The following is a 25,490-nucleotide window of genomic DNA, read 5'->3' on the forward strand; positions in this document are numbered from 1 at the left end:
CACTACTGGGAAAACCATAGCTTTCACTATACGGACCTTTGTTGGCAAGGTTCAATGAGTCCAATGAGTCCATGATAGTAGGACATCATCATCATCATCATCATCATCATTATTATTATTATTAGATCCCAGAATGGAAATGAAATCCCAGTAAGCTGTTCCTTGAACTCTTCCCATGCTCCTGCACCTGTGAGGGATCACAAAGGAGGCCCTTCCGACCCACAGGCCAAGCTGGCTGAGCTGCTCCCTGGGGTTGCCATGGCAATCTCAAAGGAAGGGACCACTCCTCCTGCATCCATGGATGCAAAGGGAGCAGGATGCGTGGCAGCGATCGAACACAAGGGGGCAGTAGGCTCTCTCCTCACGGCTGACACTCTGGCAGGGGAGGGAGATCTCAGATATCCTTGGGAATTTTTACTCAATGAAAAAAGCAAAGAAGGCAAAATCACAGCTGCTTCTCACAGCTTCCGCGTTACTAAGTAGGTATCCACATGGAAACGCACCAGGAGATTGTTGCCGCGTTGCAAGGGGGCTTTGCAATGTGGTGTGTGTGTGTGTGTGTGTGTGTGTGTGTTTAGTGGGAAGTTGTAATTAATCATGTAGCATATTTAGGGCAGGAATTCTGTAAGGGAGCAGGTCTTGTCCTAAGGAAGCGGAAAGGGTGGTGGCAGGACTTTTGTCATCTATTTCAAAATTTGGGAGGTGGGGACATCATGTTTGCTGACTGGGAACAGTTATGGACCACCGGTATAAAGTTCACGGCATGCAATGCCTTAAGAGAGAATATTATGAAAATGATTTATAGGTGGTACATGACCCCAGTCAAGCTTGCAAAAATTTATCACTTGCCCAATAATAAATGCTGGAAATGTAATGAGACTGAAGGTACTTTTTATCACCTTTGGTGGACGTGCCCGAGGATTAAGGCTTTCTGGGAAATGATTTATAACGAAATTAAGAAGGTCCTTAAATGTACCTTTCACAAGAAACCAGAAGCCTTTCTCCTGGGCATGGTTGGCCAATTGGTGTCAAGGAAGGATAGGATGTTTTTTATGTATTCTACAACAGCAGCAAGAGTTCTTTTAGCAAAGTATTGGAAGACACAATAACTACACACACTGGAAGAATGGCAGATGAAGGTGATTGACTACATGGGACTGGCTGAGATGACTGGCAGAATCCATGACCAAGGAAAAGAGACTGGAAGAAGTACAAAGATTATCTTAAGAATTGTTATAAAATTAATGAGTGTTAAAATGTCAAGGGTATTGGAAAAATAGAATTACAGCTGTAAATGATTGGGTAAGAGAGGTAGGACCAAAGAAAGCGAACAATATGTTAATGAAGTGAGGGGTTGCTGAGAAAAGCTCAAAATAGGGATGCAGAAAAGGGAGGCATGGGGAAGTCGGTGAAACAAGCTTAGGAAAAGGAGGTTATGAAATTATACGTGTTTATATGTTTTTTGTTTGTTTGTGTATTGTGAAGTGTATTGTGTTTATTTTATGTTGGAAAATCAATAAAAAATTTAAAAGAAAATTGGGAGGTGGGACGGGGACAGAGGTGCGTTTTAGGTCTGGGAAGTGTCTGTGGGGGTGGCGAGATGTAATGAATTAACACCAGACCCTCCTGCTTTAACTTTTCACTAAATGGTGTGTACTGAGTTTGTATCTTAGATTTGGGTGCAGATTTGGCAAATTTCATCGATTTGGCTGCTGGGTGCAATTCCTGCACCACCGGGACACATTTGGGAAATGGCAGTTCTGAATACACCTCTCTAGCTACGCACTACAGAAACAGCGCCTACCCCAAATCCATGTAGCAGTAGCTGAATCTGACTCCATCACTGGCAAATAGACAGGACAGCAGACTAGCGCAGGGAGCGCACAGTTCTGTTCCCTCCCTGGCTATCAGAATCTGCTGCCTGAGGCGGTTGCCTCCTCTTGTCTAATGGCAGGGCCGGTTCTGCCTGAGTACCTTGCTGTGGGAGACAGAGGAGGCAGGGGAGGTCGCTTGCTCACTCTTGTGCCTGGCAAGCCCGTTGCTGCTCCTTGACTCATTTCCAGAATTTGCCCTTAATTAGGGATCTTTGGTTTTAATGGGTGGATTACTTGTGGGCACAGGTTGAGGTCCAGATGGTTTCTTCGTTAGTCTAATTAATGGTCAAAGCTGAGATTAAATTCCCGAGAGGAGGAGGAGGACATGGTCTGGCTGAGGAGAAGGAGCAGAGAGATGGTGTGGGTTTTTTTTTAAATTTTATTAACACATAAAACACATTTACACAATACACGTACACAACACACTACCTTATTTTCATAACATAAAACATACCTGCATTACTCTATATAATACCTACCTATACTGTACATATCAACATACCTACACACCTACCCCACACGGACACCCACCAAGTGACTTGACTTCTAGCTGTTCTTGTTGCGCTACTTTATTTTTCCAACTAGCTTAAACACATTTCATTATTTCTTTAATCTATTCTTCTGTCTTGACTTTACTCTCCTTTCACTCTAATCATTTTCTGGATTCCCTCAATATCTGTCAGAAATTCTACTCTTTCCACATAAATTTTGATGTGTTCCTTAAAGATAGACCACTCCTTATTCACTGTTTGTACCATATCTCCTCTTATCCTCCCTGTTGGGTTCGGCAATACGGAAGTATTCCATCATTTTAGATAACCAGTCTGTTTTAGTTGGGACATTGCTGCTTTCCCAGTTTTTGGCAATCAATAACCTTGCCGCCGTAGTTGCATACGTAAATATTGGTCTGACCGTTCTTTTTATTTCCTCTGACATGATACCTAGGAGAAAGGATTCTGGGTTTTTCCCCAAATGAAAATCTAAACATCTTTTTCAGTTCGTTATAGTTATTTTCCTAGAATCCCAGTATAGGGAGATGGTGTTGACACAGCTGAGGAAATGGATCTTTCCCCTCCTGTAGCCCGCTGGGAGGTTCCTTGTCCATGCTGGGCCCCTGCCAGCAGCCCCAGATGGACCAGCTCACTTCAGATTAACAGGATACCTACTCCACCCCTGCTTTCCAATCCCTGGGTGTTCATCTGTATGCGGATGATACCCAGCTCTACCTCTCTTTCAAATCAGAACCAGTGAAGGTCCTGTGTGAGTGTCTGGAGGTGGTTGGAGGATGGATGGTGGCTAACAGATTGAGGTTGAATCCTGACAAGACAGAAGTACTGTTTTGGGGGGACAGGAGGCAGGCAGGTGTGAAGGATTCCCTGGTCCTGAATGGGGTAACTGTGCCCCTGAAGGACCAGGTGCGCAGCCTGGGAGTCATTTTGGACTCACAGCTGTCCATGGAGGCGCAGGTCAATTCTGTGTCCAGGGCAGCTGTCTACCAGCTTCATCTGGTACGCAGGCTGAGACCCTACCTGCTTGTGGACTGTCTCGCCAGAGTGGTGCATGCCCTGGTTATTTCCCACTTGGACTACTGCAATGCGCTCTATGTGGGGCTACCTTTGAAGGTGACCTGGAAACTGCAACTAATCCAGAATGCGGCAGCTAGTCTGGTGACTGGGAGCGGCTGCCGAGACCATATAACACCCGTCTTGAAAGACCTACACTGGCTCCCAGTATGTTTCTGAGCACAATTCAAAGTGTTGGTGCTGACCTTTAAAGCCCTAAACGGGCTCAAAGTCCCAGTATACCTGAAGGAGCGTCTCCACCCCCATCGTTCTACCCGGACACTGAGGTCCAGCGCCGAGGGCCTTCTGGCAGTTCCCTCACTGCGAGAAGCCAAATTACAGGGAACCAGGCAGAGGGCCTTCCTGGTAGTGGCACCCGCCCTGTGGAACGCCCTCCCACCAGATGTCAAAGAGATAAATAGCTACCAAACAATTAGAGGACATCTGAAGGCAGCCCTGTTTAGGGAAGCTTTTAATGTTTAATAGGTTATTGTATTTTAGTGTTTTGTTGGAAGCCACCCAGAGTGGCTGAGGAAATTTAGCCAGATGGGCGGGGTAAAAATAACAAATAATTATTATTATAATGCAGAAGAAGCTGGTTTATGTCTCTCTTGCTCTCTGTGGGACACATTGCCCTGGAGCGCATTGGGCATGTTAGGCATGCTGGCATGAGGACTTGGTGGCCCCAGCACCAGCTTCAGCTGCTAAGCAGGCATTCAAGAGCTGAGCATGGTTTCTGAGCAGGTGCCCTGTGTCCATGTGAAAGTGCTAGTGGACGTGTTACAGGCCTTCAGGCTTTCTTGACTACAGGGCAGGCACAGGAAGAGATGGGGATTTCTCTCCCGGGTTCTGCAAGCCATCCCTTGGGTCCTGTTCCACACCTGCAATGAATGTCTTCATGGTTTGATTCCCAGGGCATGCAGGATTGTTCTCTTTCCTTGTTACCTGGCTCATATAGAGCTACTCTCCTGGGGTGAGTAGAGAGTTTTCTACAGACGTTCCATAGTCATAGAATTGAAAGGGACCCCAATTGTCATCTAGCTTAATGCTGTGTTGTTTTTAACACTCGATTGGAAGCCGCCCAGAGTGGCTGGGGAAACTCAGCCAGATGGGCGGGGTATAAATAATAAATTATTATTATTATTATAGTTCAACCCCTTGCAATGCAGGAATCTCAGATAAAGCATCCATGACAGATAACCATCCAACATCTGGTTCAAAACCTCCCACGGAGAGTTCACAACCTCCCGAGGGAGACTGTTCCACTGTCAAACTGCTCTTACTGTCAGAAAGTTCTTCCTGATGTGTAGTCGGAATCTCCTTTCTTATAACTTGAAGCCATCGGTTTGGTCCTACCTTCCAGAACAGGAGAAAACAAGCTTGCTCCATCTTCCATGGGATAGCCTTTGAGATATCTGAAGATGGCTTTCATATCTCCTCTCAGTCTCCTCTTTTCCAGACTAAACACACCCAGGTCCATCAACCATTCCTCATAAGACTTGGTTTCAAAAGCAATCTATATTTTCTTTTACTCTGCCAAGAGCCAAGGTGGTCATGGATGATTATTATTAGCCAAGAAATAAATAGTGGCACCAACTGAGGGTTAAATTAACAAATTCACACCATGTACTTCAGTGCAGTCTAGGGCTGCTCAATGAACTCTAGTGTCATGGAGGCTTCTGGGTGATTTTTGGCGGAGTCTGGCAAGCAAGAGGATCCAAAACAAGATTCCTTTAATCAGGGTGGAAAGTCTGCTTTTTATTCCCCTGCAGCTAAAGTGAGGAAAGTGATTGGTCACGTTTTGCCAGATGGCTTCCACAATTTCCTTGTAGCAGGTAGAAACCTGAGTGTCTTGATGGCACGGCAGAAAACTTGGCTGCTTCACCAGGGGCGGGCAGAGAGTGAACACAGCAGCTCCACAAGACCCCATTAGGCTGGCCTGTTTGGGCAGACAAGTCATGAGACACAGGGTAAAACAACAAACCTGCTGGGACTTCCCTCGCTTGTAAACAGTACTGCATTCCAGCGCCCTGCAGGCAGACAAGCCCATAAGAAACAAATGAGGTAAGGCGATATCAGCTATTTCACCAGCGATGCTTAGAAGTAAAAGTTTGCTGGCTTTCGGTCTTCGTACAGCTTTGCATTGGGTAAAATTTGCCAGGCGAGAGCCATCAGTTTCTCCCTTTCTCCTCCATTCCAAGCCATCCCTGCTCAGCCAGTGTTTTCTTTCCTCCACCTGTTACAAGACTTACAAAACTCCACCTTCCAAGGGAGTCCGTTCCACTGTTGTATGGCTCTTAATGTCAGTTCCCCCCAATGTTAATAATAATAATAATAATAATAATAATAATTTATTATTTATACCCCGCCCATCTGGCTGAGTTTCCCCAGCCACTCTGGGCGGCTCCCAATCAAGTTTTAAAAACAATACAGCATTAAATATTAAAAACTTCCCTAAACAGGGCTGCCTTCAGATGTCATTTAAAGATAGGATAGCTGCTTATTTCCTTCACATCTGAAGGGAGGGCGTTCCACAGGGCGGGAGCCACTACCCTCTGGTTCCCTGTAACCTCACTTCTCGCAATGAGGGAACCGCCAGAAGGTCCTCGGCACTGGATCTCAGTGTCCGGGCTGAATGATGGAGGTGGAGACGCTCCTTCAGGTATACTGGGCCTTTGAGGCCGTTTAGGGCTTTAAAGGTCAGCACCAACACTTTGAATTGTGCTCGGAAATGTACTGGGAGCCAATGCAGAACTCTCAGGACCGGTGTTATGTGGTCCTGGAGGCCACTCCTAGTTACCAGTCTAGCTGCCGCATTCTGGATTAATTGAAGGGTCACCTTCAAAGGTAGCCCCACGTAGAGCGCATTGCAGTAGTCCAAGCAGGAGATAACTAGAGCATGCACCGCTCTGGCGAGACAGTCTGCGGGCAGGTAGGGTCTTAGCCTGCGTACCAGGTGGAGCTGGTACACAGCCGCCCTGGACACAGAATTAACCTGCGCCTCCATGGACAGCTGTGAGTCCAGAATGACTTCCTAGTTGCACACCTGGTCCTTCCTCCTTGCAATTTGAATCTGCTTGTTCGGGTCTCAAGCTTGCTCCATCTTCAGATACTGGAAGATGGCTCTCATTTCACCTCTCAATTTCCTCTTTTCTGGGCTAAACAGAAGTTTAGGACCTCTTGCCAGAGTTGTAACATGTGTTTGTTATGAATATGTGTTTACTATAACCTGATGCCCCAGGAAGTTATTGCACAAGAGGTATAAAGGCAGGTTGTTTTATTACATGAAGGTGACTGAATCTATGTGTGCTGGTTAAGGAAAAACACATATTATTCCTAACAGACACACATTACAACTCTAGCAAAAGGTCTTAAAGCTCTTGGGAGTGTGTGCTAGACATGGGTTCAGACACACATATTGTAACAGGCCATGCAGCCTGTGGAATCGGCTCCCGATAAGAGGAAGCCAGCCCATCACGGAACCTGCAGAACTGGATTTGCACCCCCTCCCAGGGTTGCATGCCAGCATCAGTCCAACAGGCATGGTGGCGCAGGCAGTGGAGAGATTTTAACTTCCCTCTTGAGGTAGGAAATTCCTCTGCATTGGGAGAGGATGTTGTTAGGGAGCTTAGAGCGGAAGCCACAGGTGATGCAGGACACAGGGTGTGTAATTTATTTCATGACATTTATATTTGGTTTACAGAGAATAAAACAATATAAATATCAGTGAAAACAACTCTTTAAAAGAGGCATGCCTAGCTGCCTGACAAATGCACAGCCAATCAGAAACACACACACCGTTCACATGCCCCATGGGGACACATTGTGCCAGCTGTTTGCAAAAAAAATTTGGGCCTGCTTGGTTCCCTAAAGGGACACGGTAGCGCTGTGGGTTAAACCACAGAGCCTAGGGCTTGCTGATCAGAAGGTCGGTGGTTCGAATCCCCGTGACAGGGTGAGCTCCCTTTGCTCAGTCCCAGCTCCTGCCAACCTAGCAGTTCGAAAGCACGCCAAAGTGCAAGTAGATAAATAGGTGCCGCTCTGGCGGGAAGGTAAATGGCGTTTCCGTGCGCTGCTCTGGTTCACCAGAAGCGGCTTAGTCCTGCTGGCCACATGACCCAGAAGCTGTATGCCGGCTTCCTCTGCCAATAAAGCGAGATGAGTACCGCAACCCCAGAGTCGGCCACGACTGGACCTAATGGTCAGGGGTCCTTTACCTTACCTGGTTCCCTAAGTTCCTTGCCAGTGCCCCTCACCTTACCCTATAAAAAGGATTATTTGGAATAGCAGTTTGTATCACCCACTATCCACACAGAAACAAATCAATTGCATGTTTATTGAGAATCCAATTACAACTATTTAGTTTAATCTATTCAACAAAATTGGTGGATTTGATCCATTGAGACCAGCTTTTCAAAGTCTGGAAAGTTATTTGCTCCTGCAGCGTGTGCCCCCCTTGCCTCTCAGTGCCCACCTGGGTCATTCTACTGCACACTTTGGGAACCGCTGCCTTATGCAAATGCATGTGGCTGCACCGGCATTTGAATTGTGTGGTGATAGCAGCAGGTAAAGGTAAAGATAAAGGACCCCTGGACGGTTGAGTCCAGTCAAAGGAGACTACGGGGTACGGCGCCCATTTCGCTTCAGGCCGAGGGAAGCGGCGTTTGTCCAGTCGTGATCCCATGACCTCATTCTCCAGGGAGCCCTAGTCGGGCCCTCGGCCACCTCACAGCTTGCCAGAAGCGCAGACCTCCAATACCAATGCGTGCGGGGTGTGTGGGTGGGTGTCCAATTGTGGTTGATCTGGCGCAGCCTTTCTCAACCTGTGGAGCCCCAAGGTGTTGTTGAACTACAACTCCCATCATCCCTGAGCTCTGGCCTTGTTAGCTAGGGGTGATGGGAGTTGTAGTTCGACATCTGGGGACCCACAGGCTTAGGGTTAGATTAGGACGAAAAGGGGGGGGGAGGTGGAGGGGGCCATGGTGGGTGGGTGGGGGGTCGATATTTCTACTTTGCTTAATGTATGTGTGGGTTTTTGTGTCAGCGTCGTTTGTGCAAGTTCTCTTTGCTGTTCGCTTGTGTTCCTTTGGTGGTGGTTCTGAAGTCCCTTTAGGGCTGAAGCAGGGCTGAGGATCACCTCAGCTGTTGCAGGTGCCTGGATTTCTGCACTGGGTGCGAAGCTCCTTCCCTTTCCAGCTGGGCTGGGAATGCTAGTTTGGCGCCTTACGAGTGCCTGGAGTAGGGCAGCGTGTCCTCACAAGTCAAGGGAAAGGCTGGAGTCTGGAGAAACAGCTGCAGGCAGAGTATGGCAGAAAAGGGGTCGCTGGGGGCGGTTTTGGGGGTAGGATTTGTGTTTTTAAAGGAAACCCTCCAGTCATGGCCTTAAGTGGGCCAGTGCACAGGATTCGCACGTGCACATTCACTCCGCCCGTTTCCCCGTGTTTAAGACCCACTTTCTTCCTGTGGCTCCAGGGTCGCCCGGGGATGCGAGTCTTTCCCGGGGAAGCCTAGCAGAGGGGCTGCGGCCGCAGAAGGAACTCTGCACATGGTCAGGGGCAGCCTCTCCCTCGGATCCCCCGCAGCACGGAGGAGAAGGCGAGCCAGGGCCATTCCTGCCACCCCACGCTTCCCGCCCCACGAGGCTCGCCTTCTCGCCTTCAGAGGAGCCCTGCGCCTTTAAGACGCGCGGCCGCCCCTCAAGCCGAGGGGCGGAGCTTCCCGCGGCGGCGCCGCCCTCTCCCCCTGAGCGAGCAAACCCGGCCCGAACTCCGGCGGCGGGAGGGCGGGGCTTCCACTTTACGGCTCCTCCCCCTCTTCCGCTCGCGCTTCCTCCTCCGACACCCACTAGGCGAGGAAAAGGCGGGGCTTCCGCTCTGGCTCCGCCTCCGGCCCCCTCGAGCGGCGCGAAGAGGCGAGGCGAGGGGGCGGAGCTTCCTCCCGTGGCCCCGCCCTCCCCTGGGCGAGCGAGTGAGTGAGCGCGGCCGAGCCCGGCCAGAGCAGCTGAATCCTTCGCGGCGGCGCCTCGCGCTCCCCCCCCCTCATCCGCCAGGTGAGTCCGCGCCTCCGCTCGACCCCCCCTCCCTCCGCGCGCGCCTCGTCAGCCTCGTCCCAGAGCGACCGTTGGGCGCCGCCATTCGCCCCCTGGGGACGGGGGGGGACACACACGCGGGGAAAGGCGAAGGGACCTGCCGCGACTGCCCTCCGCTCTCTCCCTCGACTGCTCCGCCGCCTCCGGGACTCGTCTCCCCTCAGCCCCGGCGCCTTCTCTCCCTCAGAGCCGCCTCTTCCTCCTCTTCGTCGCCCCCCATTCCCGCCGCTCCGGTCCCCGCTCCCGCCTCGCCGCACGAACACAGTGGGGGGGGGGCCGCGCGGGGCCTCCTGGGAGCCGTAGTCCGCTCGCTCGTGCCCCTCAGGGACGGCGGCGCGGGCGGGACTACGCTTCCCGGCGGCCCCCGCGCGGGAGGGCTTCTCCTCGCTCCCCGTTTCCACCGGGGCGGGGGGGGGAGCGAGGAGGACGCGCGCGTGGCTCCGGGGGAACGGAAGGGGCGGTCCGTGGAGGGAGGGGGCGAGGCGCCGGGCGGCTCCTTCAGCGGGCAGGAAACACGCCCGGACCCTCTTCGGGGGCTTCGGGTTGGGAAGGGACCCCCAAGGGCCATCTAGTCCAGCCCCCTGCAATGCAAGGATCGCAACTGAAGCAGGGCTTCCCTGAGCGCCTGCACGGCCCGCTCTTTCTCTCAAGGGAAGGGTTTTCCTCGTGTCCCGGGGCGAAAGCGAAGCCACCCCCCAAGGAGAGCTTCGGAGTTGCGCCCCCCGTCTCCCCCCCCCCCCCAATGCCTGCGCCATTCCCATCAATTGCTCAGCCCCGCAAGCTGTTTGTCCATCTGCCTTGCTGACTTTGCATCTGCCCCGTTTCTCCCACCCAAAGACCCGCCAACTCCGGGCAGCTTTGTACTCGTGGGCTGAGTGCCTGGCTCCGTGAGCTCTCCTCTCTCTCCCGCCCCCAGCAACTGCGAAATGTGGGATCTGGTGCAGCAGCTCGAGCTTCTCCCCAGTGGGAGCCTCTGCAGGGCTTTCCTGACCTAATTTTGCAGACAATCGCCTATTCAGGCCGGGTCTGGTGCTGCCTGAGAAAACATGATTGGTGGAGGGGGGGTGGGAGCCTCAATTTCCAGTTTGGGTTTTGTTTGCCATCTCTCCAATCTGTACCGTGGGGCACCAGTTGGCATAGGGGGAGATGCTTGCCTTTGCTCTCCCAACACCCATCTTTGAAGAGGAGGGCTAAGTTGTGTAATTCTCTCTTCTCATGCTGACATTTTTTCTCTTCCCCTCCTGGCAAAGGGGTGCAGTTTGGTTAGTGTTGCACTGGAGGCATGGGTGAAGCCTGCCAGGTCTCCTGTCTAGCATCCGCCTGGCCAAGGTGCACGCTTTCCTTCCAGGAAGTTGGGTGGCTCTCTGGCTGCCAGAGGAACAGCAGTTGTTCTGCTCCAGCCCCGAACTTGGCATGAAGTCTCCCTCCATGGTGACTTTGGCCGGGCTTTATCATAATGTCGGTAGACTGGTGACTACAAAGGGGACAGAGTTTGATGTGCTGTGAGAGAGATTTAGTGAGGAATGCAGCGGGCCCTCTTCCTAATCTCGCTTGTGCTGACCTGCCAAAACATGACACTGATTTCCAGATGGCATTAGCCGTGTGAACTTTGGGGCTGAGGCTGTTTGGACTGCCTAGGTGATTCCCACCCCCCACCCCCCTCTTTACAAACAGCTCTGGGTTTTCTCTGTGGGGTGGATCTCCAGTCAAAGGGTCAATGTGTCGCCAGAGAAGCTGAATCGGAAAAATGGAATCCAAACAGACAAAAATGACATTTAAGGGGGGGGGTTAAACTTGCTTGCTTTGCCTGAAGGTATTGGCTCCATTATACTCTCTGCAAGGAACAGCTGCACCAGGAGGCGGAGGCAGCAGCCGAGAGCAGGGGGATTTGTAGCATTAGGGGCAGGGTACTGTCAGACACCGACTTAATAACCCCCCTATTGTTTGTCTGGGTGCCGGGGAGGAAAGTGGCTCTTAGAAGGGGCTGCAGAAAATCCTGGGAGTGTCTGGGAAGATTGGGATTGTTTACCAGGGAAGGGAGGCAAATAAACAGGGGTCTGATAAGGGCCTGGAAATAGTGCACCAGAAGAGAGCAAGTGCGGGGATAGTTTTAGTCTTTGAAATCCTGGGATGGCAGCTTCTGTGTCTATGTGGGAGAGGAGACTGGGGGTTGGCTGTGTGCTTGGTCTGTGGTGGTGGCCTGTACATGCTGTGGTGATGGGCATGTGAACAACTCCGTGTTTGGCATGTGAGTCTTGCAGGTGTGTGTTGCATGCAGCTGGAGCAAGCAGGTGTCCTCTAAGTCCTTAAGAAGACCCAGAGAGGGTCCTTGGGTCAGGCCAAAGAGGGCCCATCTAGCCAGCACCCTGCTCTCACAGTGAGGCCTGGGACCGTGTCTGTTGCCCAGACCTGGACCTTAGTAGTGGCAGGCTAGGCCAGGTGCCGGCTTCCTCTGCTGCTGCCTTTGTTAGGGAACTTCCAGAATCACTGGGCTGAAAGCAACCAAAAAACCCTCCTTATCTGCACCTCTTTCACCTGGCAAGGTCAGTTGCGTATCACCCCTACAATTTAGACTTTCAGGTGCAGTGGGGAAAAGGCTAGAGGGTTGGCATGAATGGGGACCGGTGCAAAACTGGCTGCTGAAACGTTTGCTGTGTCGTCTGCGGTGTCCAGTTCCATAGACTTAAAATATGGTTTCCCGCGTGTTCAATAGGTGCAAGTCCAGCAGGACAAACACACAGGTGTGCCCAAGTGTCGGAAATGGTTGTCCAGCTCGGCTCAGAAGCGTGGGGAGAATTCGGATGCCTTCCTGTCGCCAAGGCCTAAAGTTAGCACTTGTTGAGAGTGAGGTGTGCTCCCAGGCTTGGGTCAGCATCAGCCTGCCTTTAAGAGGAACAAAGCCAGAGAGTCCAAATGGGAGAGTTTCTGTTTGTTCTAAAGGTACACAAAGACTCTCCAGGCAGGGGTAGCTGTCCTTAAGCAAACAGCCACTCCCCTGCAGTGTTTGCCTCCCAAACATTCCTGCTGCAGGCACCTGAAAGTGAAATGGGCGGAAGGTGCAGGGCGGCAGTTATGGGCTGTGAGGGATTGTCTGTAGCTCGGAAGTCTTAATGCATTGCCTGAATCCTGCCTCTAATCTGCACACGGCTGCCCCTTGGCTGCCTGGGATCAAACTCCCAATTTTATAGCCAAAATGGTTCACGGGAGACAGGGTTAGAAATCAGTGAATTCTCCCCAAAATATTTCTTTTGTGCGGGGTAGTCACACTTCCCCTTCTCTGGTGTGAGAGACACCACCTCCATGCTTTCCCTTTTTTGTGGGGATGCATTGGGAGAAGAGGGGACGCGGGTGGCGCTGTGGGTAAAACCTCAGCGCCTAGGACTTGCTGATCGCATGGTCGGCGGTTCGAATCCCCGCAGCGGAGTGCGCTCCCGTCGTTCGGTCCCAGTGCCTGCCAACCTAGCAGTTCGAAAGCACCTCCGGGAGCAAGTAGATAAATAGGGACCACTTACCAGCGGGAAGGTAAACGGTGTTCCGTGTGCTGCGCTGGCTCGCCAGATGCAGCTTGTCACGCTGGCCACGTGACCCAGAAGTGTCTGCGGACAGCGCTGGCTCCCGGCCTATAGAGTGAGATGAGCGCACAACCCTAGAGTCTGGCAAGACTGGCCCGTACGGGCAGGGGTACCTTTACCTTTATTGGGAGAAGACCTCTTGCTTCCGTCCTATTAAGAACATAAGAAGAGCCCTTGCCAGATCAGGCCCAGGGGGCCCATCTAGTGCAGCATCCTGTTCTCACAGGGGCCACCATATGCCTGTCCTGGGAAGCCCACTTGCAATTCCCAAAACATTACTGTCTCAGTGCATACAGTGGTCCAGGTATCTTCCACTTTCTCAGACCCAGGAAGCTTGCATGTGGGGATGCATTTCTTAATCTTTTGCCATATGTTTGCATGGTTGCTGTGTGCTCCTGCTGTGACCCCCCAGCGACTGCGATAAACTCTCCTAGAAGTTGCGGGGTTTGAGACCCACCCATATGGGCTGCTGCCCCTGGCGAGGTGCCTTCATTATTCTGAGGAGGGGTTGTAGAATGGGGACCTAGTGAAATGGGATTGGACCCTCAGGGTTCTGGGGCTCTTCTGGATCCCTTCTGGATCGGGAGCAAGGCAGGGGACTGTGCTTGCAACAGGAGCCTTAATAAAGTGAAACCTTTGTCGTGCATGGATCCCCTGGCTGCCCTTGCCCCACTGAGTGAGACAGACACGCACAACCCTTGGGGCAACCATCCATTGGGCCATTCTCTTGTGCAGACACTGCTGCCAGGAACAGCCTGGGCATGTGGGCTGCCTCCACCCACTTCACTCCACTGCCAGGGAGCTGAAATGCGAGAGTGGGCTGGACAGCCGCCTCCCAGTTCGCTTCATGTGCAAGTAAAGCACGGGAGAGGCTTGAACTTAGAGTTAAAAGAGGTATAGAAGAAAAGGCAGCAGAAAGAGGCCAGAAAGGGCAAAAAGGATATTGATGTGTAGAGGAATACGGGGGCAATTCAGTGAGAATCCCTGTGCACGCCTTGCCTTGAGGGTCCCTTGCGGGCTTCACCCTCCCTATAGTGAGGGTCTGCTATGCAAGGCCTGTCAGGATGGGTGAGACTCCCAGTGTTAGAAAATGGGAATGGAATGCTAGGAGCCATGTGGCTGCTGGGACCTAGGTTGTGGGTGCCAAAACAAAATGGCTAGGCAGCCCCGCAGCATAATAATAATAATAATAATAATAATAATAATAATAATAATAATAATACTATAATTGCTGTGGGTGAATCGGTGTCTGGAGGGTAGCATGGCAGCAAAAGATGTGTCTTTTGCTAGCGCGCTACCCTGCAAACACCTGATTCACACGGCAGACAAGCCTTTTGCTGCCGCTGTGCCTTGGCAGACCAGGCAGGTGGAGGTGCTAAGTCAGGTGCCAAGGGTGGCTGGCGCCTGGACATCTCCGTTCTGTCACAAAAGGCCGGCTGCCACTCTCAAAATGCGACTGGCACCCGGCTAATTCCGAAAACTGGAAATCTGCCTTTCTCCCGACAGAGAAGGGACTTACTCACAGTATTCACTTCTGTAGGGAGGAAGGGGAACCTGTGCAGAGGTTACATCTCAGCAGTTCCCAGATCGGGTGGGAGCTGCTGCAGGCTAATCCGTATTGACTCCCTGCTGCTGAACTCGCTTGTCAAAAGGACCTCTGAGGGTAGTTTCCAAGGCAGGATCCTTACCTGGATGAAAGTCTGGATTTACTGAAAAAATAACACCCTCTTGCATCTATGTTTTGTCTCCCCCGCCCCCTTTAACCTGTTTAAGGTAGAATGGTGGAAATAGAGTCTGCCTTCAGTTTTGCTGTCTTCTTGAGCAGACATGAGCAGGGCTCGCCAGTCAGGTCCTTCTTGCCTCCGTGCCACCGCTACATTCGAAGCCATTGACCACGACATAAATCTGCAAGTCTTCACAGCCTAGGACCCTTGTATCTGCGGGACCGCCTCTCCTGGTATGCCCCACGGAGGACCTTAAGGCCCATAAATAGTAACACCCTAGAGGTTCCGGGCCCTAAGGAAGTCAGATTAACCTCAACCTGAGCCAGGGCCTTTTCAACACTGGCTCTGGCCTGGTGGAACGCCCTGCAGGATCTGATTTCTTCCCGCAAGGCCTATAAGACAGAGTTGTTCCGCCAGGCCTTTGGCTTGGAATCAATTTGATCCCCTTCCCCTCTTTCCTTTTCCCTTTCTCCTTCTGTGATGGAACTGCTATTTGGGGACTTCCCTGGCTTTTCTGGCCCACGCAGGACCAGTCTGGATAGTTGGCCTTGGTGAAGACTTTACGTTTTCATCCCCCCAAAAAAGTTTTTGATTTGAGCTTCCATTGAAATGAGGCTGCATTTTAATGTTGTATTTTAATCTTGTTATTAAGTTGTATTTCAATCAATTGTTTTATACTGGTGTTAGCCACCCTGAGCCTGGTCTTGGCTAGCGAGGGCGGGGTATAAATAAAATGTAATAATAATAATAATAATAATTAATTAATTAAGTCTTTAAGGTCGCTTGTGGGATGCTTTTCCCTGTCAAACCGAAGCTCCGGTTGCCCTGCAGAGGATTGCAGGGGGCTTCCAGTGGAGACGTGAGCTTCAGGGTGCCGGCGCTCTGGCACGGCTACCTCTGTTTCCAAGAGCTTCACAAGCTGTTTTCAACTTGGACTCTTGGTTCTTGCAAATTCCACCTTCTGTTCGCGGCGGAAATCTTCTCTGGAGGCATGCTGCAGTTGAGCTCACAGGATGCGTGGTTAGTTTTTCTGTGTGGGGATCTGGGGGGTTTGAGCAGAAGAAGAGAGACTTTAAAACTCGTGTCCTGCTGAATTTTCTCTCTCCCCCCCCATCAGATTTCTTTCATTCCTGCCCCCTGCGATTGATGCCTTACAGAGTGTTCCTTCCCCCACTTTCCTCTGCGTTTGAGAGCTCTGCCACTCAGCTGTGGCCCATCAATCTGTAAGCCACCCACAAAAGATCTGGCGTCAACGCCCCCCTTAGCAAAGCTTTCTCTTTTCCCTGTCAGCTCATGGGGGGTTGGTGCTAGCTTTCCCAAAAGCAGGCGCTTGAACTTCGAATCACAGCCCTTTGATTGACTCCTGTTAATCACAACTGTTTGTGCTGTGCCTCTCTGTTGGGGAAGGACCACCGTAGCTCAGTGGTGGGGGGCCACTTGCCTTGCGCTCAGAAGGTCCCGGGCTCCATCCCCAATGGCATTTCCAGGCGGGGCTGGAAGAGACTCCTGCGGCTGAAACCCTGGAGAGCCACTGCTGCCAGTCCGTGTAGACAGTACTGAGGCAAATGGACCATTAGTTTTACCGTATTTTTTGCTCTATAAGACGCACCAGACCACAAGACGCACCTAGTTTTTGGAGGAGGGAAACAAGAAAAAAAATATTCTGAATCTCAGAAGCCAGAACAGCAAGAGGGATCGCTGCGCAGCGAAAGCGGCGATCCCTCTTGCTGTTCTGGCTTCTGGGATAGCTGCGCAGCCTGCATTCGCTCCATAAGATGCACACACATTTCCCCTTACTTTTTAGGAGGGGAAAAGTGAGTCTTATAGAGCAAAAAATACGGTACTTTGCTTCCTGTGTTTCTATTGCACAAGGACATGTTGGTCTCTTAAAGCCACAGAGCTCAGTGTATCTTGGGGAATCTTCCTTGGTGGGTGATGCCCTGGTTTGGGGCCTGGAAACAGAGTTTATACCCAGTCCCATTTCCTCCTTCCTGGCCCTTCTAGGCTGTGAGGCCCTTGGTGAAGGTTCTCCTTTCCAGTTTGCCTGGCAGTATCCAGATCTGCTTGGTGGCAGTGAGTGGCAAAAGGCGCCCCGTTCTGCAGACTGGATTTTGGCTTCAGCAGTTGGGTTTCATTCCGAGGGCCTTGGCAATTCCCCTCCATTCCAAGCCCTTCCTGCATCCGACAATCAATTGTTGTCGGATGCAGGAGGGACTGAGGCTCAGCTTGCTTGTCTTTGATTGGTATTCTGCCAGTGGGAAGGCGTCCGCCAACGTCCACATTAGCAGGCAGCCTGCGATGGTGAGTTCCAGGAATGTAGCAAGCAATCTCTCTCGTGCTGAAGATAAGTAGATCTTAATTAAATGGCAGGCTGCAGGAACAAGGTTGTTTAATAGCAGAGAGAGAGCTTCTGCCAATTCCTTCTCCCAGGACCTCCATTCCTGTGAAGGCAAATCTCTCCTGGGAGCTTTCCCATGTGACCTTTAGCAAAGTGGGTCTCTTTCGATCCCTGAAAATTAGCCTGGCGCAGGATTGGGCTTCTGAGTTAAGCTTCCAGCTTCTCAAGCCCCCAAAACTCACCTAGTTCTAGAGCTGCTGTCCCCAAATTATTGAAACAGGTTGGAACGGGAAACCTTGGGAGGAAGTGATCATGTCCTCTTTGTTTTCAAAGAAAGCCAATTTCAAAAAGCTTAAGGAACTACTGGGTGAGATCCCATGGTCAGAAATACTTAGAGAGAAGGGGGTCCAAGTTGGATGGGAGTTTCTTGAAGGTGAAATATTGAAGACACAAAACATAGACAATTTCAACCACAAAGAAAAGAGGATCTAAAGAAACCAGTAAGGCTGCATAAGGAGCTTACAGGTGATCTGAGATTTAAGAAGGGCATGTATAAGAAAGGGAAGAAAAGGGAAATCACAAATAAAGAGTATAAACAAGTAGGCAATAGTTGCAGGGAGAACAACAAGCAGGTCAAAGCTCAGAATGAGCTCAGGCTTGCAAGAGAGGTTAAAAATAATAACCAAAGATTTGTTCAGCTGTGTTTGAAGCAAGAGGGAGAACATGCAAGTAGCAGTTCCTCTGCACGGAGAAGACAAAGAAATGCTACCCGGAGAAAGCGGAACTCCTCAACACCTACTTTGCCTCTGTCTTCACCCAAAAGGAACGTGATGCCCAACCTGGTGATAACAGAATCAGTGATGTAAGGAGGGAGCTGCAGCCCAAGATAGGAAAAGAGGTAGTAAGGAAACACCTAGCTACTTTAAATGAAATCTCCAGAGTTTGATGAGCTGCACCCAAGGATACTAAAGGAGCTTGCATATCTAATCTCAGAGACTCTATCATTCTTCGAGAGTTCTTCGAGAACAGGTGAGGTCCCTACAGATTGGAGGTGGGCAGATGGTGAGGGGGGGGGGGCAGATAACAACCAAGCAGTCAGCTCAACACTGATACCAGGAAAGGTCCTAGAAAGATCGGTTTGAGCATTTAGAAAATGATGCTGTGATTAAGATCCAGCATAGTTTTCTCAAAAACAAGTCATGTCAGATGAATCTAGTTTCTTTTCCCGATAGAGTTGCAAGCTTGGTGGATCAGGGGAATGCTGTGAACATAGTGTATCTTGATTTTAGTAAGGCTTTTGATAAATTCCCCCATGATATTCTTGCGAAGAAGCTTGTAAAATGTGGGCTAGACAAGGTAACTGTTAGGTGGATTTGTAGCTGGTTGACTGATTGAACCCAAAGAGTACTCATTAATGGTTCCTCGTCATCCTGGGAAAAAGAGACAAATGGGGTGCCGCAGGGTTCTGTCCTGGGCCCGTTGCTGTTCAATGTCCTTAAAACAACTTGAACAAGGGGCCCAAACTAACAAAATGAATTGCAATAGGGACAAATGTAAGGAAGAATTGCTGCGCCGATATAAGATGGGGGACAGCTGGTTTGCCAGTAGTACTGTACGTGTGAAAAGGATCGAGGGTTCTTAGGAGACCACAAACTTAACATGAGTCAACCATGTGATGCAGCGGGGGGGGGGGAACGGACCACTATTTCTATTCTAAGAAACATCAACAGAAGTCTAGTGTTCGGATAAAGGGAAATCATAGTCCCACTTTCTTCTGCCTTGGTCAGACCACACCTGGAATACTGTATCCAGTTCTGGGCTCCACAGTTTAAGAAGGATGTTGACAAGCTGGATTGTGTGCAGAGAAGGGTGACCAAGATGATCAAGGGTCTGGAGACGAAGCCTTATGAGGAACGGTTGAAGGAGTTGGATATGTTTCGTCTGGAGAAGAGGAGACTGAGAGGAGATATGAGCCACCTTCAAATATCTCAAGGACTGTCCCACGGAAGATGAAGTAAGCTTGTTTACTCCTCCTCGGGAGGCGAGGACCAAAACAATGGCTTCAAGTTACCAGAACGGAAGTTTTGACTAAACATCAGGAATTATCTTCTGACAGCGAGAGCTGTTCAACAGTGGAAGGGACTCCGTTGGTGGACTCTTCTTCCTTGGAGGTTTTTAAGCAGAGGTTGGAGAGGGAGAGATGAGGGAAGCCAGCTTCTTTTTGAGGCCGGCAGGTGAAACCCACTTCTCTATCTTGCATCCCATCAGGTGTTGCATGGGAACAGACTGTAAACCTACAGCCTGGGAGGCCGCCTCTCCCGGGTGACTCTGTTGGCTGGGGGCTGTTCTCTGGCTCCATGTCACCATCTGGGCATTTGCACCTGCTTCACTTTTGCCCAGCAGAACAAGAAAGCAAATGGCAGAATCATTCCATGCTGATGAGGATTACTTGACTTTTGCCACCACTAAAGAGGCCTTACAGTGGTGCCTCGCAAGACGAAAAGAATCCGTTCCGCGAGTCTCTTCGTCTTGTGGTTTTTTCGTCTTGCGAAGCAAGCCCATTAGCAGATTAGCGCTATTAGCGGCTTAGCGGGCTTAGCGAACAGCTGTTAAGCGGCTTAGCGGATCAGCTGTTAAGCGGCTTAGCAGATCAGCTGATAAGCGGCTTAGCAGATCAGCTGATAAGCGGCTTAGCGGATCAGCTGATAAGCGGCTTAGCGGATCAGCTGATAAGCGGCTTAGCGGCTTGGGGAAAAGGGGGGGAGGGAAAAAACCCTGCAGGAACTCGCAAGACATTTTCGTCTTGTGAAGCAAGCCCATAGGAAATTCGTTTTGCGAAGCACGTCCAAAACGGAAAACCCTTTCGTCTAGCGGGTTTTCCATCTTGCGAGGCATTTGTCTTGCGGGGCACCACTGTATTTTGTCAACTTCTTAGCCTTATGGCTAGCGCTGGGAGATACCTGGTTTTCAACTTCGTGATATATCGCCAGCTAAACACCACGATATACTGATATCTGAAATAAGATGGAGCTACGTAGAGGCGAACGTGGTGATGTCCTGGCAACTGCTACTAAGTTAGCTGTCTAAATCACCACGTACTGATGGAATAATCACTTTCATCAGCAGGCAAGCCAAAATGCATCCAATCAGGACTTTGGTTTGGGGCTTGAATACCAAATGGTGGTATTCAGGTCCAGGACAATATAAAATACAGTGATGAGTCATAGTGAATGCAAACAATCTGGGAACATATTGAACAGCAACCAAAAAAACCCCTAAATTTGATGCATGTCATTATATGAAAATTAACTCAATGATAGCATGCTTCAACTAAACCATTAAAGATTTCTGTAGAATATATTAAGGTACTATGCAGTTTTAGGGGCAAATTTAAAATTTACAAGAGAAGATTTAGTAAAAGTACTAATTAAACTTGCATACGATTAACAATATAATCTGTTTTCTACAAGTTTAAGAGGAATTCATGTAATTTACTAGTCAAGTTGCATCTCCTTCCCCACTCAGAGAGCCAACTGCAATTCTATGCATGAGTAAGCCCCACTCAGTTCAGCTAAGCTCACTTCTACTTTCCTGGGATTAAGCCCCATTGAATCCAGTACAGTGGTACCTCAGGTTACATACGCTTCAGGTACAGACTCCGCTAACCCAGAAATAGTGCTTCAGGTTAAGAACTTTGCTTCAGGATGAGAACAGAAATCGTGCTCCGGCGGCGCAGCAGCAGCAGGAGGCCCCATTAGCTAAAGTGGTTCTTCAGGTTAAGTACAGACCTCCAGAACAAATTAAGTACAGTAGTTAACCCAAGGTACCACTGTAGTCCATAAAGGTAAAGGTAAAGGTACCCCTGCCCGTACGGACCAGTCTTGACAGACTCTAGGGTTGTGCGCCCATCTCACTCTAGAGGCCGGGAGCCAGCGCTGTCCGCAGACACTTCCGGGTCACGTGGCCAGTGTGGCAAAGCTGCATCTGGCGAGCCAGCGCAGCACACGGAAACGCCGTTTACCTTCCCGCTGGTAAGCAGTCCCTATTTATCTACTTGCACCCGGGGGTGCATTCGAACTGCTAGGTTGGCAGGCACTGTAGTCCATAGTTACCGGTAATACCATTTCCATTTCAACCTTGTTTTAAGAGCAAGCTACAGTCAAGCAATGTAGAGGAGATCACAGAATTGTAGTGTTGGAAGGGACCCTGAGAGTCATCTAGTTCTAGTCCAACCCCCTGGCGAATCAACATTCTATTGTGGCGACTGCAACCTAGGTTTAAGTTGCCGTTTGGGGCCTCGCTGATATATCTGACAGGTGTTGCACTTGAAGGCAGAGCTTGCGTCACTTTGCCTTTTGAAAGAGTGAAATAAAGATCTTTTTGTAAGCTGTTGTGTCACTAGACATGCAGCTTGTAACTGGTGAACTGCTATGCTTGTGGTTTTCATGTTTTGTTTTTCTCAATAAGAACTATATCTGGTTTTTTTTTAATGTGGGTGGAAGGGTGTCTGAGGCATTGGGAGATAGATGGGCTGAGGAAACCAGGTGGCAAAATAGTTTTGCGCTTCCTTGTAGTGACAGAAAATGTTTTTTCCCCCGGTGCTGAAAGAATTTTAATATTTTGCGGGAAGCCGCCCAGAGGGGCTGGGTATAAATAATAAATTACTATTATTATTATAATGCTGAGGACCAGATGACCTGCAGCTCCATCAGGAAGGCTCTTCCGTTGCGGAAAATGCTGTGCGAGAGAGAGCACGTGAAGCGGCCCGTGTTTCTGGAGGCAGGACAGAGCCCCACGCACTGGACCATGTCAGAATGGCCTCTCACTTGGCAGAAATGAAAATAATTTTCTGCTTGTAAAAAGGTTGTCCTGAGGACTCTCCAATTACACACACGTCCAGTCCTTCAAAGCAATTGTTCTTTTTCCAAGCCCTCCACAGACAGTGGCTTGCGTCCAGCACTAATAACATTCTCGGACTAGACCCATGGAAATGAATGCATGTGGCTAGTTTAGGTCCATTAATTTTAATGGAAAGAACTCAGATGGATACAACCCCCCCATGCTTCTATGTGGGAAACTGGTCGTGTTTGAAGTAGCCGTGAGTGACGGCACAGAGAGCAACAGCGATGGTTTGTTTTTTTTGTAGGAAAGTCCACTAGCAAGGACATCTTCCTGGCTGGCTGCTGGTGGGGCCCCTCAGCCTTCTCTAAGAAGTGGGTCGTGTGCTGGGGGTCATTCCTTTGTGTCAAATGGGCCTGCCCTGGGTGCTGAGACTACCTGGCTTCCTCTGAGAAGCCTACCAGCCAATTCCTTGTGGACTGCTCAGGAGAGGGCAAAGCTTGCTGTCAGTTCCTGGCTCGAAACCTGCCATCGCCCTTGGGACGCTTGCTGGGGACCATTTCACAAGCGACATTCTCAGAACCACTCATGTGCAGGGGACCACAGCAGAGGACCCTCTTGCTCCTCTGGGGTCTCTTTTGGTAAGGGTGCAACATTTGGGGGCTTGTCTGCCAGGCTGCCTTCTCTGCAAAGCGAACGCTGCTGCCTCGTACGCTTCAAGACTCAGAGAAGTTGCCCTTTTGCATCTAGCTTGTTTGCATTGGGGAGGGCAGGCCAGATCCTTCCCCAGCAGAGGCAGCGTGCAAGAGGAGTTGGTCCAAAGTCCCCAAGGCGCTGAACGTCTGGTTCCTTTAGAGCAACTGCCAGATTGCCCCATCGGGAGAGGAGAGCGTTCTTGGCACTCTGGTTCTGTTTGCAGGTTTCCCACGGGCATCTGTGAAAATGGCCCTCTGCTTTAGTTGGTGATTCCTGCATTGCAAGGGGTTGGGCTAGATGGCCCTTGGGGTCCCCTTCCAGTTCTATGTTTCTATCTGGTTGGCCACTGTGATAACAGGATGCTGGACTAGGTGGGCTACTGGCCTGATCCTGCAGGCTCCTCTTAGATCCTTCTGGTTCCCCTGCACATCAGTGGTTCTGCGTCCTTCCAGAGTCAAGCAGCGATTTCTTTTTAGCAGCACTTCGGTCTGTGCAGCAGAGGAGGAGCATTTGTTTAAAGCCCTAAATGGCCTCGGTCCAGTATATCTGAAGGAGCATTTCCACCCCCATCACTGAGGTCCAGCGCTGAGGGCCTTCTGGCGGTTCCCTCACTGCGAGAAGCAAAGCTACAGGGAACCAGGCAGAGGGCCTTCTCAGTAGTGGCACCCACCCTGTGGAACGTCCTCCCATCAGATGTCAATGAGAACAACAACTACCAGACTTTTAGAAGACATCTGAAGGCAGCCCTGTTGAGGGAAGCTTTTAATCTTTAACAGACCACTCTATTTTAATACAGTGGTACCTCGGCTTACATACGCTTCAGGTTACAGACTCGGCTAACGGACCTCCGGAACGAATTAAGTACTTAACCCGAGGTACCTCTGTACTTTGTTGGAAGCCGCCCAGAGTGGCTGGGGAAACCCAGCCAGATGGGCAGGGTATAAATAATAAGTTGTTATCATTATCATTATCCTTTTTTTGTAATTGCTTTTATTTGTGTTTCTAATACGCAACAAGCAATAACAACAGCAATAAAGAAAAGAAAAATCAAGGAAGGCTATGAGGAGAAAGTGGTAGCATTGCAAAAACAGCACCCTAGTTCCAGACAGGTGTCTTTCCTAAGTACGTTATCCAAGAATGTTTTCCCCGGGAGTTCCTTCGCTTCCGTGTTCAATAAATGGATGTCAAACTTTCAAAAATGTCTACTTCCTGTTCTGATTTAAAGGAGTGTCGGTGCTGGGTTGGTGGTGTGTGAAGATCTTGCTGTGTTTCCCAAAAAAATACGTCCAGTATCAGCAGAAGCTCAGGTTGCCTTGTGGAACCTTTTGGCAGCAAACCAAGCGGCCGCATGAAGGAGCCCAGTTGCTGCTGCGTCTCAGCACCTTGGGACTCCCTTGTGTTGGCTGAGATAAATGAAGATCTTCATTATGTCCCCACCTTCCTCCAGCTGCCTCTGCATTCAGAAAACCAAAACAGTGATTGAGCGGAAGCAAGTTTGCCAGCTTGTAAAGGTGTCTTCCAGGTCGGAAGGGGGGAAGAGTTGTTCAGTAGATGGCAACTCGCGATGTGTCTCCAAAGACAACCAATTTTGTGGGGCACCTTAAAGACATAACTAACGCCTTTGCCATGATATCAGCTCTTGGGAGTCCCACTTTGTCAGGCGGCCAGCTGCAAGGGGTCTTATCTTATCCTGAGTTTTTATAGCTGTGGGTGTTTGGAGAGGCAGGCGGAAGGAGGGACTGAAAGGCAGATAGCACAGGCTGTGATAGAATTAAGTTGTTGGCTGTTGGCCATTCATAAAACTCCTGTTGAGGATCACCCAGACATCTTGGCGTTTAGCTAGCTGTGAGAGACCCACTTGCTTGCTGTTTTCCCGCGACCCACTTGCGGAGGCGGATCCCTTGCTGCCGGGGCCAAAACCCAGCCGGCTCCTTTCTGGGATGCAGCGATCTAGTTGCCGACCTTTGCGCTCAAGAGGTCTGGGCTTGGTCTCGCGATCTTTTGCCCTCTTTCCCCGAGCAAGAGGCGTCCTCCGCCTTCAGGGAGGTGAGTCAGCATCTGTGCTTTCCTTGGGAGCTGCTGCTTGAGCCGAAGCCCACCCCAGCTCTCGGCTTCTGCAAGAGGAAGGTGGTGACTGTAAACATAGGAATGCCCTTGCCCTGGCCTTGGCAGCTGACCCAAAGGGCCCATTCATGGTTTTTGCCAGGGCAGTGGGGAAAGGATTGTGGCTGGGATGATTCACCCTCTTCCTATCAGGGGCTGAAACATCTGGATTAGCAGCCTGAGGACTCCCTTCATCGGAGACCCGCACGGTGCTGTGATTATTTATTGAAGCTATTTTTGTCTACTGCTTTTCTACCTTGCTGAGCAGGTTATGTTAAAATAAGCTTAAAACCGTGTAACGCAACAAAGGAAAGCTGCAAGGATTTTTCCTTTGGAAGGCCCAGTCTCTGCTTCCTGCAGCTGGCTCCTGAGTAGCCCTGCTGTGGGGTGGGGGTTGATCCAGGGGGTTGGCTCAGATTTTGTGGCAGCTTCTCAGAGCAGGCTGCAAGGCTCCCGCTGTAGTTGCTGCTACCTCTTGTTTTATCCGATGACTGCTTGCTCCCCTGCAGCTCATCTGCGCAGATGTGGCACTTCCAGGGATTTACAGGCCGGCTGACTTACTGTGACTGGTGGGGTTCCTGTGCTGCGCATTGCAGGGGAGGGGCAAATGGGATGTGGAACTGCAGCCTGGCAGTAGGGCAGCTAGTACTGTTCCTTTGGGATTGCGTGGATCCCATAGTACGCTGTCTCTCTC

The 25,490-nt window shown here is 50.4% G+C and overlaps 1 protein-coding gene across 4 annotated transcripts in view; it reads left to right on the forward strand.

The window, feature by feature from the left end:
* The first annotated feature begins 9,343 nt into the window (after positions 1 to 9,343).
* Positions 9,344 to 25,490, forward strand: part of SIPA1L3 (signal induced proliferation associated 1 like 3) — a 109,107-nt gene continuing 92,960 nt past the window's right edge. For 2 of the 4 annotated variants that reach the window (XM_077932355.1, XM_077932356.1), the window contains exon 1: positions 9,344 to 9,485. The gene's annotated coding sequence lies outside the window, so the exon portion shown is untranslated. Of the gene's footprint in view, positions 9,486 to 24,761; positions 25,006 to 25,490 lie in introns of those variants that run through there. The other 2 variants (XM_028741984.2, XM_077932354.1) reach the window with 2 other exon arrangements.

The sequence above is a fragment of the Podarcis muralis genome, chromosome 7 (assembly GCF_964188315.1).
Source record: "Podarcis muralis chromosome 7, rPodMur119.hap1.1, whole genome shotgun sequence".
NCBI classification, from domain to species: domain Eukaryota; kingdom Metazoa; phylum Chordata; class Lepidosauria; order Squamata; family Lacertidae; genus Podarcis; species Podarcis muralis.